Source organism: Macaca mulatta, chromosome 1 (genome assembly GCF_049350105.2).
Source record: "Macaca mulatta isolate MMU2019108-1 chromosome 1, T2T-MMU8v2.0, whole genome shotgun sequence".
NCBI lineage: Eukaryota > Metazoa > Chordata > Mammalia > Primates > Cercopithecidae > Macaca > Macaca mulatta.
This window is the reverse complement of record NC_133406.1, coordinates 171,442,237-171,457,345: the sequence shown is the minus strand read 5'-3', so window position 1 is coordinate 171,457,345 and position 15,109 is coordinate 171,442,237. Positions and strand designations below refer to the sequence as shown.

General features: G+C 35.3%; 1 long non-coding RNA gene across 1 annotated transcript in view; it reads left to right on the top strand.

Annotated features, from left to right (window-relative positions):
- LOC114678234 (uncharacterized) overlaps window positions 1-14,669 on the top strand; it is a 118,242-nt gene extending 103,573 nt beyond the window's left edge. Inside the window, exons 4-5 of the long non-coding RNA XR_003729523.2 lie at window positions 12,449-12,539; window positions 14,452-14,669. This is a non-coding gene — a long non-coding RNA (uncharacterized LOC114678234). The remainder of the gene's footprint in view (window positions 1-12,448; window positions 12,540-14,451) is intronic.
- The last annotated feature ends 440 nt before the right edge of the window (window positions 14,670-15,109 follow it).

The window sequence follows — 15,109 nt, the reverse complement described above, 5'->3', positions numbered from 1 at the left end:
AGGTCTTCATGGCAGCCCCTCCATCACAGGCCTGGAGGCCCAGGAGGAAAAAGTGGTTTCGTGGGCAGAGCTGAGGGTCCCCTTGCTGTGTGCAGCCTAGGGACTTGGTGCCCTGCATTCCAGGCACTCCAACTGTGGCTGAAAGAGACCAAGGTAGAGCTCGGGCCATGGCTTCACAGGATGCAAGTCCCAAGCCTTGGCAGCTTTCATGTGGTATTGAGAAAGTGAATGCACAGAAGTCAAGAACTGAAGTTTGGGAACCTCCCCCTAGATTTCAAATGATGTATGGAATCACCTGGATGTCCAGGAAGAAGTTTGCTATACAGGTTTGGGTCTCATGGAGAGCCTCTGCTAGGGCAGGAAGGAAAATCTGGGGTTGGAGCTCCCACACAGAATCTCTACTGGTGCACTGCCTACTGGAGCTGTGAGAAGAGGGCCACCATCTTCCAGACTCCAGAATAGTGGATCCACCAAGAGCTTGCACCATGTGCCTGGAAAAGTCACAGATACTCAATACCAGCCCATGAAAGCAGCCAGAAAAAGGGCTATATTCTGCAAAGCCACAGAGGTGGAACTTCCCAAGGCGGTGGGAGCCCACTTCTTGCCTTAACATGACCTGAATGTGAGACATGGCATCCGAGGAGATCATTTTGGAGCTTAAGATTTGACTGTCCCCCTGGATTTTGGACTTGCATGGGACCTGTAACACCTCTGTTTTGGCCAATTTCTCCCATTTGGAATGGCTGTATTTACCCAATGCCTGTACCTCCATTGTATCTAGAAAGTAACTAACTTGCTTTTGATTTTACAGGCTCATAGGCAGAAGAGACTTGCCTTGTCTCAGATGAGACTTTGGACTGTAAACTTTTGAGTTAATGATGAAATGAGTTAAGGCTTTGAGGGACTGTTGGGAAGGCATGATTGGTTTTGAAATGTAAGGACATGAGATTTGGAATGGGTAGTGGAAGAATGATATGGTTTGACTCTGTGTCCCCACATAAATCTCATCTTGAATTGTACTCCCACAATTCCCATGTGTTGTGGGAGGGACCTGGTGGGAGATAATTTGAATCATGGGGGCAGTTTCCCTCATACTGTTCTCATGGTAGTGAATAAGTCTCATGAGATCTGATGGTTTTATCAGGCTTTGCATCTCTCTCATTTTCTTTTACCACCACCACACAAGAAGTGCCTTTCACCTCCTGCCATTATTCTGAGGCATTCACCCAGCCATGTGGAACTGTAATTCCACATGAATGTGGAATTCACCACATGGTGAACTGTAATTCACCAGCCATGTGGAACTGTAATTAAACCTCTTTTTCTTCCCAGTCTTGGGTATGTCTTTATCGGCAGTGTAAAAACAGACTAATAGAGAGGTGATCTGGGGCTCCCCTGCCACAGGCCCACAGAATGATGAGATATCTGGCTAAACATTATTTCTGGGTGTGTCTATAGGGATGTTTCTAGAAGAGATTAGCATTTGAATTAGTAGGCTAAGTAGATGAATCTTTAAATGTGGGTGGGTATTATCCAATCCATTAAGAGCCTGAATAGAAAAAGAAGATGAAGGAAGGCTGAATTTGCTTTTTGACTGGCTGCTTAAACTGATACTTTGACCTTCACTTGCCCTCAGTTCTCCTTGTTCTTGGGCATTCAGACTTAGACTGGGATCTACACCACCAGTTTCCTGGGTCTCCAGCTTGCAGATGGCAGAGTGTGGGGCTTCTCAGCCTCCATAATCATGTGATCCAATACCTAATTATAAATCTCATATGTATATATATTCTATTGGTTCTGTTTTTCTGGATAATTTTGACTAATACAGCTACAGAAGTATTTAGTCACCATGATGCAAAACAGGATATATAAATAACAAACAAAAGTTTGCTTGTGAATGCTTTTAAAAGGGTCAAGAATTATTGCTTCTTGTAGTCCTCACTACTCCTAATTTTCTTACAGCTGTCTGCTTCACTTATTTTGTTACTATCCTAGTCCCTCAATTGACGATTAAGACATTAAGGAATAAAATAACTTAAACCAAGAACGACTGTAGAAATAATTCAGAGCAAAGAGACTAGACAGAGATTAAAAAGATAGAATACAGAAGTTGAAATCGGGGAGCTGGTGCCAAGGAATATAATTTGAGTCACTGTGAATTACAAAAGATGATCTTAAGGTAGATGAGTTCACCCTCTGTGGCTTTGCAGCCTGGTAAGAGAAGCAGTGCAAGGGTGACAGTTTGAGAAACATTGACTTAAAAGAATGTAGTTAGGAAGAGTAGTTCATAAAAAGACCTTGAGGGTGGGCTAGTGTGCAATCTCTGCCTATGTCTGCCCTTCTTGAATGACATTTGACTGTGAATCATGATTAAGAGAAAGAAATGGGGGGAAAATGTCTCACATACACTAAAAATGTCCTTAGAGTCAGAGAGTTACACTCAGCTCATTTTAAATTCCACTTCCTCGAAAGTAAATAGGAGAGCCCATCATGGCCAAATTAATGCATGGTACTACGCAGAGCCAAGGCCCTTGACCCCCTGGAAGCTCAAAGATTACTGATATGAGGCAGATTAATAGGAAAAAAAAAGGCATATAAATTTATTTTATGTGTTTATGAGGGAGACTTCAGAATGAAGAGCCAACCACCCACTGAGATTCAGAAGCTTATTTCCCATCTTGGCAAAATAGGTTCTGGGAGGTGGGAGAAGAGGGATTCTCAATAAAGATTCTCTCAATCTTTATTGAGAGACAATAAAGATTGCTAGGGAGAATGAATGGACAGGGAACAGAGATTAACTGGTAAGTAGATCTCTTTGGAATTTGAATGAGTCTGAGAGACAGCCATGATCTCATGTGTGCTTAGATGTGGTTACGTTCTTGGTCTGTTTTTCTGCAATAGATAATTAGACAACAGGGAGGGGAGAAAAACAGTTGTTCCCATTGGTTATAGAGAAAATTCAGAAAACAACTTTGACCTTTCTTTCTCCTTTTTATCCTATATTTTATCCTTTTATCCTATGCTTTGGGAGAGATATGCGTGTTGGAGAGGCAGAGGGGGGTGTCAGAGGGACTTTAAGCCTTCTTCAGTCCAGTCTGTCAAAATACCATATTTTGAGGTATTGGTTTCTGAGCTCCAAGAGTACTTCTGGCAACCCAATAATTTGGGTCCCTTTAAACCTAGTATTGTTTAGATAATTGTTCACATTATTTAGTGGAAGTGGGGAGAAGTTGATTTCATTAAATCGTTATTTAAATCATGCTATGGTCTGAACACATGTGCCTCCCTAAAATTTATATATTGAAATCTAACCTCTCAAATCATGGTAATAAGAGATGGAGTGTTTGGAAAATGACTAAGTAGTGACAGTGGAGCCCTCAGGAAAGCGATTAGTGCCCTTATAACAGAGGCTCAACAGAGCTCCCTGGTGCCTTTCTGTCATATGAGGGCACAGCAAGAAAGCATCATCTGTGACGCAGACAGCAAACCCTCACAAGACACCAAATCTGCTGGCAACTTGATCTTGAACTTCCCAGCCTCTGGAACTGTCAACAGTGAATTTCTGTTGTTTATATATTACCTCGTCTAAGGTATCATGTTATAGCAGTCCAAATGCACTAAGACAAATCACGTAAGATAAATATTAACTAATTTTTTTCCAATTTTTTATTGCAATAAAATAGACATAAAATAGAACTTACCATTTTAAGCAGCTTTAAGTTTGCATTTCAGTGGCATTAAGCATGTCATATTGTGCAACCACCACCATCTTCCATTTCCAGATCTTGCAATAATGAAACTTTATACCCATTAAAGACTAACTCCCCATTCCTCCCTCCCCCAGGTCCTGGCAACCAGTATTATAGTTTCTGTCTTTATGATTTTGACTACTCTAAGGACCTCATATAAGTGAAATCATATAGCATGTACCCCTTTTTTTTGACTGGCTTATTTTACTTAGCAAAATAACCTCAAATTTCATCCATGTAGCATATGTAAGAAGTTCCATTCTTTTTAAGGCTGACTGATAAGGAGGAACTTACTTCTGTCATTTTGCTATTTTTTTTCTATATGCCTTATGGCTGTTTTGCCCTTTATTTCTTGTATTACTGTCTTCTTTTGTGCTTAGTTGATTTTTTGTAGTGAAATATTTAAACTCCTTTCTCATTTCCTTTTGTGTATATTCTACAGCTATTTTCTTTGTGGTTACCATGGGGATTACATTTAACATCCTAAAGTTATAACATTCTAATTTGGATTTATACCAGCTTAACTATAATACCATATAAAAATTGCTCCTTTACATCTTTCTCCCCACTCCTTTCAGTTTTTGATGTCACAAAATTATATCTTTATATATTGTGTGTTCAAAAACGTAAACTCATAATTTTTCAAAATGCATTTGTCTTTTAAATTGTGCAGAAAGCAAAATGTGCATTTACAAACTGTTGTTACAACAATACTAACTTTTATACTAATAATTGCCATATTTAAAATGTATTAGTCTCTTAATATATCCTAGAGGGGGATGTATAGCTACTGCTACGTTAAGAGCTAAAAATGACCACAATTAACCACAATTTACTATACAGTCCTTCCCCTGGAAGTTGCAAGCCTTCAGTACTCTCCAGAGTTCCCAGATGGTTGTATCTGAAAGATTTTACCAGTGCAATTGTTGTCTAGGTGGGGAGAGAGAATCCTGGTGCTTCCCATTCTGCCTTTTTCCCTGATTCTTACTGTTAAAGAATACCTGAATATTTTAAAAGAACAAAGAGCAGAAAATGAGTGTCTCCTTACATTCCTTGCCTCTGATATTCCTCTGTATCTTCATAGCTTTGATTATATTACAGTTTATTGCTTGCTATATGTTTTCCCAGAAATTTTGTCTATGCTTTTATATGAACATTAGTACATCATTCTTTATTTGGATAAACTGCTACACACTTTTACATTGTATAGTAAAAAATTATCCTTACCAAGGAGGAATCTGAACTTCACCCTTGGCTTTTGGTAAAAGATCTCTAGGCCCTAGAATGTCATGACTAATAGGAGTGTCTTTGTTCGCCTTTGGGGGCTTTGGCCACTGGACAGTCTAACAATGTGATTTATGATGGGGACTTTGGGCTGTGACATGAAGTCCAAACTCCAGAGGAACTGATGACCAAAGGTATTAGCCAAATTTCCAGGAAGGGCTTGAGATTTAAGGTGAGTCATGCAGGTAGTATGTGATTGAGCTCCAATTAAAAACTCTGGACACCAAGACTTGGGTGAGGTTCCTTGGTTGACAATACTCTGTGCATATTGTCATATAAGGTGACCAGGAGGAGGCAGTGCCATCTCTGACACCACAGAAAGAAGACAATTGAAAGCTCCCTTTTTGGATCCTTCCCGGATTCTAGCCTGTGTGTCTCTTCCCCTTAGCTGACTGTAATCTGTATCCTTTTTCTGTAATAGATTGTATTGTGTGTATAATTACTTTAAATAAATTCTGTGAGTCCTTTAAGCTAATTATCAAACTTAAGGGTGGTCGTGGAAACATTTGTAAACTTGTAATTGATGTCAAAAGTGAGGATGGTTTTGTGTGGGAACTGTGCTCTCAAACATTATAGTTGGATCTCCTTGTTAACATGAAAGGTTAAGTACAGATTTTAAAAAGTTTCTTTTATTCTCTTTTCCAAAAAATATATTTACTAGCTCTATTTACGTTTCTTTTCTTTCTTTCTTTTTCCGTTTCCTTTCTTTCTTTTTTTTATAAATTGTAGAATTAGCTTGTCAGAGTTAACTAAGAATTTGGTTAGTATCATGTTTGGGACAACAGTAAATTTGTTTATTAACATAAGAACATTTATAGATGTGGCATGATATTTACTTTTTCCATTCATGAATTTTGTATGTCTATTTACTTTAGTCTTCTTTTATGTTCTTTGGTGTATTAAATATGCTAGGCACATTACTAGACATTTTATATTTTTATTGCTAATTCAAGTGATATTTTCCCTTTACTTTTTCTTATTGTTTATTTCTGTTGTATAGTTAAAGTAGTGGGGGTTTCTTGCATTAATCTTTTGTATTGATTTTTTGTATAGATCTTTTATATCCAGCAATGATAACAAAAGCCAGTTACTAATGTTGAGAAATTTTCAAGTGAGTTCTCCCAGATTCTTTTTTTTTTAGAGACGCATATCATTTGTAAATCCTTATACTTTATTTAGTCTTCTCAAATATATGTGCTTTTTATTTATTTTTTCTGATTTACTTCATTGTCTGGGATATCCAGAAAGATAATAAATGACAGTGATAATTGGTACTAGAAAACTAAATGTTTGTGTTCCCCCCAAAATTTGTAAGTTGAAGCCAGATTCCTCATGAAATGATATTTGAAAGTGGGGCCTTTGGGGGGTAATTAGGTCATGAACTTGAAGCTCTTGGGAATGAGATTAGTGTCCTTATAAGAAGAGACACAGGAGAGCTTCTTTTTTTCTCTTTTTCTCCACCATTTGAGGAAACAAGGAAGTGGGCCCTCACAAAACTCTGATCATGCATATCCAATCCTCCAGAATTGTGAGAAAAGAAATATTTCTTGTTTAAACCACCCAGTCTCTTGTTTTCTTGTTATAGTATCCTGAACTAAGACAGTTAACATCTATAATTTGTTCCTGAGTTCAATGTAATTTTAAAAACTATTTACCCTTAAGTTTTGCTGGGAGATTCTGATATACAGATATTATCAAATAAAAAAAGTTTTCTTCTGCTGCTATTTGCTGGTATATATTTTTTAATTACATCAATTTTTTTCATCTATTAGTTTTTAAAATTCATGAATGCAGTGATATATATATAATTTATATATATTATATATATAATTTGTATATATTTTGTGTGTGTGTGTGTGTATATATATATATAAATAAATTTTCTTAATTTAGAACTCTCTTTGTATTCCTTGGAAAGAAGCCCTTCTTGAGCAGAATACATTATTTCTGCTGTCCATTTTTGTTTTTAATACTTATGCTTGTTTTGTGATATTACTTGAGAAACTTTCCAATCTTTTGTATACTCTGATAAGTTAATGATGTTGAGACATGTTGGCATTTTGTCTCTTTTTCAATTATAACAGTTGTGGAGTATTGGAATATATTTATTTGTAGCATATATCTGTCTGTAAAAATGTATGTGTGCAAAAGGAAATACTTTTCTAAGAACAGACATGACCAATTAGGCTGTGTACACACAAAATATTCAAGTATTAAATGACTCTGACAGTGAGTTGTAAAATCTAAGGTTAGTCAGTAACACATCAGTGTGTCTCTGTTGAACCATAGCTCCTTCTGTGCTAGGCACAGGAGTGAAAATAAACATGAAAGTTATTGCTGCCACATTAACTGACTTCTTACTCAGGAGGGCTGTGCATTACAAATGGAGTAACTTAGCAATAGCCTTGGTAATATGAGATTTGATGTTAATGATCAGAGCCTTCAAATGTCATACTCCTTGATTCTAGTATTTATCATATTTAACTAGAATTTAACATCTCCCCTCTATCTACCCAAAACACTCCTTTCCTGTGTTTTCGAAGTAAATGGCATCCAACAATTATCATTAGAATTGGGAATCATATGTAACTTCTACCTTTCCCTTATGTCCATATTGCAGTGATCTCAATTTCTAGAATTCTACCATTTAATCTCTTGGAAATCCCTTCACTCCACATTAATTTACTCTTAGGTCTTTATAGTTTCATTTCTTACTGTCATAGAAGTTGTTAATTAAATACCACAAAGAAATTAGGGGCAGGGATTTAAATATTGTAAAAGAAACCTTATCTGACCCTAAATGTTTGCTACAAATTGCTCGTAAAATTTCTGAGCCTAATATTTGTATAGGCAGATCGTAGGATATCTTTTCATATTTTTCTATGGTTATTATTTAATTCATGTTTTTGAAATGTTGTTGAGTCAACTTTTAAAAATTATACATTATATTTCTAGGTTTCCAATAATTACTTTTGATTTTGAAGCTTAATCTTTTTTTCAACAATGTCTAGGGTTAATTAACATTTGTGTTCTCTATCTGATCAAAATCCAATCTGAGAGTCTTTGCAAAGTTTTACTTAATGGGGAACTTCTCTTCCATCTGCCTCTGCACAATTTTCTATGTAATAATCATCTTGGACTTTAGGTTCATGTATTATCATTGGTATTACACATCAAAATTTATTACAACTTCACTGTTTTTATTGGAGTTCTCACTTTGCATCCTCTCTTAAATTTCACATATTATTTTTCTTGATTATATTTCACTTTGCTGCAGAAATTCTTCAATTATGTCTTAATATGTAATAATTTGCTCATCTATTTGACCAAAATGTTGGCTCAGTACAGAATTCTTGTTTCAAAAGTATATTCTAGGGTTTTTTTTCCAAAAGATTGAAGATATTACTCCATTCATTCTAGAATATAGGCACCTCTGAGAAATCTAACACAAATCTCTTTAAAAGTTTTTGTAATTTGATTATTTTAAGGGTGGATTTTAGATTTTTTTTCTTTATTCCTTGAGTTCTTAGGTAAATCAGAATATGTCTATTTTTTTTAAGATTCCTGTTATTTGGCACCTAGTGACAATTTAAATATAATATTTGATGTCCTTTTTAGCTCAGTGGAAAGGTTTTCTATTATTTCCTTTCTTTGGTTTTCTGAATTCTTTCATTTGAAACTCCCTTTAGATGGAAAATGGGTATCTTGGATTGCTCTCTATGAAGCTTCATTTATTTACACTTTAAATTTTGTTGTCATGTTGCTCTTTATTAATTGTGACTTACTAGGATTTATTTTATTTTTCAGATCCTTAATTTGTTATTTAGCCATTTCCTTTTTCTATTTAATCTTTCTTCTAATTTTTATTTCTAATTTTAGTTGCCTTTTTTATTTTAGCAATTTATTCTACAGTACAGACACTTTATATTTATCATTGCAATTGCAATGAAAATTGTTAATCATATTTAGTTTTTCTCTGAAGCTGTTAATTAAATTATTATGAAAATTTCTGTTTTCCTTGAAATTTTTTTTTCCAAAATCAACTCTTCTTATTTGTTTATCTTGATCATTCTATTTTAGTTTATTGCTTTTCTTTTTATTCTTTTTGTTTGTTTGTTTGAGATGGAGTCTTGCTCTGTCGCCTAGGCTGGAGTGCAGTAGTGTGATCTCAGCTCACTGCAACCTCCGCTTCCTGGATTCAAGCGATTCTCCTGCCTCAGTCTCTCAAGTAGCTGGGACTACTAGCATGCACCACCACGCTCAGCTAATTTTTATATTTTTAGTAGAGACGGGGTTTTGCCAGGTAGGCCAGGCTGATCTCGAACTCTTGACCTCAGGTGATCCACCCACCTTGGCCTCCCAAAGTGCTGGGATTACAGGTGCGAGCCACCACACCCAGCCTATTGCTTTTCTTTAAAAGTCTAGTGGCACTTGTCTGCCAATCTGATTTAGGAATGAAGGACTAGGTAGATTAATAAAGGCAATGAAAGGCATTTTATTTCCAGATATGTAAGTCTGTCTGTCACCAACATTCCTCTCTTCTAATTGCTTGGGCTGGCTGTGGCATTTCTATTTTTGTGGGAAGAGCAACAGGCAAGCTTCACTTTAATGTATGTTGGGGAAAATAGTCATGGAAAGACTGAGAACCTTACCCTGCACTTCCACCAGTTGCCAGAATAAGGAGGTTTGCCTTGGCTCTGAAGCACTTTAGATTATTTTCTTTCTGTCAGGGCCACCTTTCTTTGTTTTCCAACCCTATCCCCACCCTCCACCTTCACTGTAACTCATGTCAGAATCTGAAGTTGACTGAAGCTCTGCTCTGCTCTTCTTTCTGAGTCCTATGCCCACACTAGGAAGAAAGAAGAAATGCTAAGTTTTAAAAAGTATATAGTTGTTTTTAAGTGATTTCTCTAGGATCCTCTCTGGCTTTTTGAGCAACCTGACTCTGAGTCTTGAGAATCATTTATAACTGTTTGAACTTAGATTCTAATTTTCCTCATCTTTGTGACATTATTTGGTTTCTAGTCACAGTCTATTATATTTTTATTTCACTTTTCAGGTGGTCCTCAAATTTTCTGTTCTATTAGTGATATCCTATAATTTTATTCCATTGATATTCTGTATTTAATCTATTTAAAATATTTTTCTATAATTCAAAGAATTTTATGAAGAAAGTAGAATTGATGATTATGCTGTGTCTGCATTTTTCATCTACTTCTTTTTGATTGTCAATTAATTAAAAGTGGATACTTTACTTCTTTATGTTTAAAATGAAAAATCTTTTATAAGCATTAACCATTCTGTAACTTTGTTACATTTGTAGTTAACTTCTATTTCATAATTTTTCTGACATTCATAAATAATGTTGGCCACTGGGTTATTAAGGGCTCTCCAGAGGAATAGAACCAATAAGATATGTGAATATACAAAGAGAAAGGCTTACTTTAGGAATTCCTCATTTTAAGGAATTGGTTCACGTGATTGTGGGGGCCTGGTAAGTATCAAATCTGCAGGGCAGGCTCTCAGGCTCAGGCCCCAGAAAGATGTAATGTTGCAGCTAGAGTTCAAAGACACCCTGGAGGCAGAGTTCCCTCTTCCTCTGAGGATCTCAGTCTTTTTCTCTTGAGGCCTGCAAAAGATTGGATAAGGTCCATTTACATTATGGAAAGTAACCTGCTTTACTCAAAAGCTATTGACTTAAGTGATAGTCTTACCTAAAAAGTACCTCCAGAAGAACATCTAGACTGGCATTTGATTGGATATCCGTATTCCATGGCTTAGCCAAGTTGACACATAGAATTAACCATTAAGTCATAAGTCATACACATTCACTAATATATAAATTATAATACATATGTATGATTTCAAAGCCTTGTTCAAAATATATTTTAAAAGTTCCCAAATATTTCTTGAGTTTTAAATTATTTTAAGAAGATTATTTATTCCCGACAGAAACTCCTGTGTCATGTATTAGTCAATTTCAAAATTTCAACCGATTACAACTATTGAATTTAGGCAATTCTTAATGGACTAGTCTCAAGGTTTCTGGCTTAGCTTGTCAAGATTCCAGTCAATTGGATGGATTGTAGAATTCTCAACAGATATAACTAATACCATAGGGGAGATTTCTGCTGTTTATTGTTGCTTTTAAATTTCGATGAAAAAAAAGTCATTTGGGATAGATGTGTTAGATAGTATTTTTGTCCTAACTCTTTATACTTTCCTTATAATAGAACTTTATGTCCAGACACTTAGCCATGTGCTTTGTGGTAGAGTACATAGAGAATATGTCTCTTCATTGACACTGAGCTGGGAGATGTGCCTTGCTTCGGGTGATGGAATGTGCACTGGTTTGCAGCCAGAAGCTACAGTTGTATGATTTGGTTTACCCTCTTATGCTCCCCTTGTTTGGTATTAGGAGAGAATGCTGTGAATAGTCTCTGTTTCAGAATGAGAAGTATGCAGAGAAGAGCTAAACTGAACCTATAGTTTGAAGTAGAGCCCCGTTAGACTCTGATCCACAGACATATGAATAAGAAAATTCATTATTTTTTAAAAAATCATTAACCTTTGGGAGCTGTTTCTTACACAATAATTTTACAAGAGCTGCCTAATATTTTAGGGGAAAAAAACACAATTTTCATGTCACTGCTCCTTGAATTCATTGGTGTCACCTTTTATCCACTTATTTCACAAATATGTATTGAGTGACTACTGCATGCCTGGGATTTTCCTGGGAAGTATTAGTACTTTCCTACTGCCAGGGATATTTCTTCTCCTTTCTCATATAGGGTAAAAGAAATCTACTTTTCTAGCTTCCAATTTGATTTGGATGCAGGTAGAGCTGCTGTTGAAGAAAATAAATCATCATATTACTTTTCCAGTGTAATGTTTTAGTCACTATGTGGCCTAAAGGAAGAAAACCAGATACAGAATATGATGCTTTCTGATTAACAAAGTGGCAATGGAATTTTAAACCTTTTATATACAAATGAAATTATAGATTATGGGTAAGGACAGGTCAGGATAGGCCACAGTGACAAATGATTCTAAAATCTCAGTGTTCTACAAAAGCAAAGATTTTTCTCACTGATGCCGTGGAGACATCATAGGGTGCTTATGGCTCTTCTTCATATTGTCTTTTCTTTGGGCCTCAGACTGGTGAAACATTCATATATAAAACATTGACAAATTCATAACAAAGGGAAACTACATACTTGCTCAAAAAGCTTCTGTTTGAGCTGGAATGTGGTCATTTTAATTCTCATTTCATTGGTCTATTCTGTCATGAGTAGGTTATAAAATTATAATCCTCCCCTAGGGAGGGCAGAAAACAATTGTTAATTATAATAGACTTTTTCCATGAAAAAACAAGTACAATGTTTAACCTTATAATTAATAGTTAATTTCCATAGAAGGAGATTTTTCAGCTTTTGAAGTCTATGTGCCTTCAAGGAAATTCTTCAAAAAAGCCAAGATATTTTATGATGAGGAGCTACAGAACAGGTATAAATCTGATACAAATCTTAATCTAACAAGAAACAGAGTGTATTTTCATAATAACTCTAGGTCAAATGCCTTCTAAACATTCCTAAATTTTGTCTTTATCAGTGAGCAGTCCAGAATTTTGCTTCCTGCAATGTATCTGAGTCCACAATATTCCACCATTTTTCATTAACGTTTGCTAATGAGATCCCTTATTAAGATCTCTGGTATAAGCATAATTTTTATTAGATAGGACTGAATTAAGGAATATGGAACTTAGAGGTTTTCTATTTTGACATTAAAGATTATAAGGATTATGTATTTTTATCTTCTCAATAAAGCAACTAACGAAATACCTGGCATAAAATAAGACTAAGAAAATCCCTCATCTCTGCCTGCAATTGTACTTCCAGCTGCCTTTAAGGATCATTTAACCTTTATAAAACCTAAAGTAAGGCTTTACCATTTATAAAGCACTTTTTAAAAATTCAATTAATTCTCATTACAATCTTATGCAATATGTATTACTACTTTAGTTTCTTTATGGATGAATATATTGAGACTACAAAAGTTAAATAACTTTTGAAACATTAAATACCTTAGCAACTATTTGCTAAGGGGACCTTTGTTCAAAATCCTATGTGCTTCCCAGCATGCCTGCTATAATGCCTAAAATTTGCTTTAAAACACTTCACTCCTGTTATTGTGGTAGTAGGTGTGTGACGGTTATTTACATTTTAGCTCTAGATGTGATTAGGTGATACTATCAGGACTTTAGGTTCAAAGGGTAGTCTGCTAGCAATGTGATAAAATGCCAGGCTTCTGCCATTCCTGCTATTAATACATAATTAATAACTGATACTTTACTGAATAAAACCTTATTGTATTAATAAAATTAATCTTATTAAATATCATAATTTATTTTTAAAAGGGATCTTATTTATAAAAGTGAAGATATTCAAGACATGCAATTTGACTACTTGCTTGCTGGTTCTGTGGACTCTTCTGGGATGGGACCTGTGATCTTGATACCCCAACTGGTTCCACCTCTACTTATTAGTTTGGGGAGGATTTCTGGATTGCATAATGCCGGATGGAGCCCTTGTCTCAGGAATTTTTCTGTATCTTCTTCAAAATGAATTTAAGTGGTTGGAATACCCAAAGGGCATAGATTTGGAATTTTTTCCAATGTAGGCAACGTGGCATGAACCCATTCTGTGCCAGCATTGCTAATAGATAGTAATCTAATAAATGTCTGTGTGAGGAGCAGAATTTAGGAACAATATATGGTGTGTTTTATTTACAACCTGACAGCTAAGTTATGGAGCTTAGCAAACACTAGCCCCCTTAGATTTTTCTGGTGGCTACTTTTATCTATGACCAGATTATCCTAGGTCAGTTCTCAATCACACTATGTATCTTCTCAACACTGTGCAGCATTTCTTCCTGAATGCTGTTCTCTGAAATCTGAGTTTACCTGTGTGCTAATATTGAGGACACTGACTCAGTGACTGGGGCATGATTTTTGCAGGGCCTTAAAATGCTCTGGATAAGTATCTCAATTCTGAACATAATTGTGTAAGCTAGAAATTAACTCCTTATGAGTGTTGCTTCAGACACCTCTGCAGCACCCTTATTTTTTTCTGCACAGCTATGGAGAATGAGAGATTTCTATTGCAGTTTTAAAAATTAATGTTACTTATATGCAGCCAGCATACAAAGAAAATATTGAAACTTGGTAATAAAACAAGTGCTTAGCAATTATACAAAGCCCATCTTTAGACAGCTTTACAAATACCAGCTAATTAAATTTTACTAAAGACAATTTATTTATAATATAATAAACATATGGTAGAAATAACAAAACAAAACATAGCCATAGAAAATAACACTCAAATCAAATGCTAATAGATTGAATTTTTCCTCCTCACAGGGTACATGCCCCACAGTCTTCAATACTTTTTATTATTGTTTCAAGAAAACTGGATAAATTCATTCTGAACATCACAGACTTGAAAGTCATTCTTACCATGCCTTTGAGAATGCCTATGGTTATCATAGCCATCATCTCAAAGGAAAATAATTCTTTGACTATTATTATATATGCAATTTGGAATAAAAAAAATCAAGTTGCATTGTTATTGAAATTAAGGACACAAAGTAATTTTCCTTTGGTTTTTCACCTTAAATGGTTTGATGCTTCAATTACCAACATTTTTTATCTTTCTTGTTGTGCTTTCCAAACTGGCACTATTATTTTGATACTGAGTTTTTGTTAATAGCAGGAAATAATTAGCCAATTGTGCAGCCCGAATCTTTTTTTTTTTTTTTTTTTACATTTTTATGCTGCTTTGTGTGTTTGAAATCAGATCTGTAATAGGAATTTAGAAACTTTGATTTGGCCTTGTAACCTTGATTGCTAATTACTGTGTCAGTAATCCCAGGAGCTGTATGGATGGAGTAGGTGGTGAGTAGGTGGTACTATCATATTTTTGGCATTTTATAATAGAGTCTAATAAACTTTTCTTATTTTTCCTTTTTCAGAAGCCTCTTACTTCCTAATATTATTATTCTCTCTTAAAACCTATTGG